Source organism: Carica papaya, chromosome 2 (genome assembly GCF_054855325.1).
Source record: "Carica papaya isolate Zhongbai chromosome 2, ASM5485532v1, whole genome shotgun sequence".
In the NCBI taxonomy this organism is placed as follows: domain Eukaryota; kingdom Viridiplantae; phylum Streptophyta; class Magnoliopsida; order Brassicales; family Caricaceae; genus Carica; species Carica papaya.
The window spans coordinates 12,517,501-12,520,458 of record NC_142310.1 but is presented as its reverse complement, the minus strand read 5'-3'; the positions used below and the strand labels follow the sequence as shown (position 1 = coordinate 12,520,458).

The window sequence follows — 2,958 nt, the reverse complement described above, 5'->3', positions numbered from 1 at the left end:
TTCTCATCTAAGTATTATATGTATTGGAGTATGGATTATATGGTGGCTTGCCCTGTCCAACTATAAAACTCACTTGTTCCACCTCATGTCCTTGGAAAGAATTTTTAAACAAATCTTACACATGAGAATTAACAACATTAACACTCTTTTGATCAATTTTCTTGAATAAAGAATCAATTTTGCATTAAGAGCAGTTAAAACATCAATCTCATATAATCTATTATTCATTTTCAGTTGACGTCTTTCCGTTGGCCATTGATTGTTGTTCATGACTATCTCTTCCAATAGCTCATAAGCATAATCCGTTGACTTCCTCATTAAAGCTCCTCCAGTTGTTGCATTGATTGGATTCTAGTTTATTGACTCAACCTGTTGTAAAAGGTTTGGACCAACAACCACTTAGGCAACCCATGATGAGGGCATCTTTTAATCAACTCCTTGAATCATTCTCATGCCTCATATAATGTCTCTCCATCAATCTGATAGAAACTGGTGATGCCATTTCTCATCCTTGCTGTTTTGACTAGTGGAAGTAACGTAGCAAAAATTTGTTTAAGGTAGGTTTTCCCATGTAGTGATTGTACTTGCAAGAAAAGAATGCAACTAACTTTTAGCTTCATCTCTTAAAGAAAAATGAAAAAGCATAAGTCTAAGTGCATTACTAGAAAGACCATTTTGTTTAAAAGTATAACAAATTTCTAAAAAATTAGAGAGATGTGCATTAGAGTCATTATTTGGAGAACCCCAAGACTAAATCAAGGCTTGGATCATTTGAATGATGGTAGGTTTGATTTTAAAGTTTTTTTATTGACATTCAGTCGAAGGATACTAGATGAAGCTCCTACATGTGAAGGAGTAGCAAAGTCCTTAAATGCCCTTCCATTATTCTCGTTCAAAATATCCCTTCTTTGTATTCAACCATCTCAACTCTTATTTTGTTTTTTACTGCTAAGTGTTCCCTTCTCTCTCAATTTAGTTGTCTATAAGTCTTTTCGATCTCTGGATTTATAAGGACCAATTTTGTGTTGTTCGACCGACTCATATACCAACTATAAATAGAAAAAGAAACAACATAATTTGCTCACAAAAAATAATAAATAAAAATAAAAGAAAATAAAAATAAATAATAAATTAAAATTAAAATTAAAATTAAAATGCAAGTAAACTAAAAATAAGAAAATAAAATATAAATTAATAATAGAACCCTTACTATTGATATTGATACCAACAATCCCCAACAATGGTGCCAAAATTTTGATGGGCAAATTCGGAAATGTATGAAATCGTTCAAGTAATAAAGTAATAAGTATAGTAACATCCCATATGAATTGCGTATCAAGTATCAAAATCGCATAAAATTATACTATTATCTAGAAATCAAAATAAAATTTTATAAAAATTAAAATAACTTAATCAAAGTAAGATAATTAAATTTCTAAAAACTATCAATGAAAACACACCAGAATAATTGATTTCACCTAAATCTTGGGTATATTTCAGATTTAATTTTGAACCAACTTAATCTAATATGCAATGGTCGAACTATTCTAATGTACTTTTGATTTTCTTAGTATTTCCTAAATCTATCAATTAATAACTGCTAACATTTTATAGCAATTATTAATTTAATTTAATTAAATCTATGATAATTGGATTAGTCCATGTTAGTTCCACTATATTACTCCCATTCAAATATCTACTAATATTTAACAGTATATGTCTAATTAATGAAATTTCACTCCAGTTACTCTAAAACCATCAATCATAAATAAAGCTATGAGTTAGCTAATTCTCACAACCAAATTAATTTCAATACTGCTAAATTGCAATTAGAAAAAAACTAAAAATTAAACCACAAATTTACCTTTAATTCAGGCTATGTCAATTACTCTAACAAGAAAATTTAGCCTGAACACCAACAATTATATTTAAGAGAAATATAATTATGTAATAATCAAGAATAAATTTATAAGAAATTTCAAACAATAGCATTTGGATTTCATCATAAAAAAATCCTGAAATTTTTTATCCCAAGAATATGCTAACTAAAAATTAAATAAATATATTCCTTCATTAATTTCCTTTTTTTCCTTAGTTTTTCGTCCTTCTCTGCTTTTGAATTCAGCGTCGTTTCAAATATGTTTCTACACTAGCACTTTTCGTCTTCTCCGCGTCAGGTTCTCCTCTCCAATGAGCTTGCTCTGGTACTCTATTCTCTGCTTCTGCTTCTGCTATGCAATCAGATTTTCTTCACCTACTAGTTGCTGCCTTCTAGAAGTTTTTCTCTCCCGAACGAATCTGCAATATTTTCTGTTTTACCTACTGGCTCTCCCTCTCTCTGTTTAGATATGATTTTTTTATGGGCAAAAGGAAGAGAGGAGATTGTTGGAACAATTTGAGAAACATAGTTTAAGGAAGAAAGTTTATGCAAATAAAGGACACAAAAAATTGCAGAAAACTTTTGCTACTTTCTGCTATGTTATTCCATAACTAAACATGTCTTTATATCAACCTATTACTCGTTTGTTCTACAATACTTAAAAATATTCTCCTCCTTAGCAACCAAATCACCAATAAAATGGAATCGAGTATCAATATGCTTTGTTCTGCCATGAAACGTTGGATTCTATGTCATGGAAATTGCTACTTTGTTATTACCGCTTTATTATTACAAAATATCTCCATTGCTCCTTATTACTTTTGTTGTAATTCTGCTAGCATTTTCCTCAACCAAATGGCCTGACATGCCGCTGAAGTGGTTGCTATATACTTAGCTTCTAAGGAAGATAGTGTTGTTGTGGCTTGCTTCTTTGAGCTCGAAGCAATTACTCCTGATCCAGGAGTAAAAACATTTGTTGAAATATTTCACCTATCATCAAATGAACTAGCCCAATCACTATCTGTGAACCCAAATGAACAAAAATTAGAAACCTTTGAGTACTAAATGCCATATTCCAT

At 30.5% G+C, this 2,958-nt stretch overlaps 1 non-coding gene across 1 annotated transcript; it reads left to right on the top strand.

Moving 5' to 3' along the window:
• The first annotated feature begins 405 nt into the window (after positions 1–405).
• On the top strand, positions 406–512 carry LOC148268767 (small nucleolar RNA R71). Its single transcript, XR_015817462.1, has one exon. It is a non-coding gene; the product is annotated as a small nucleolar RNA R71 (small nucleolar RNA).
• Positions 513–2,958: the final 2,446 nt, after the last annotated feature.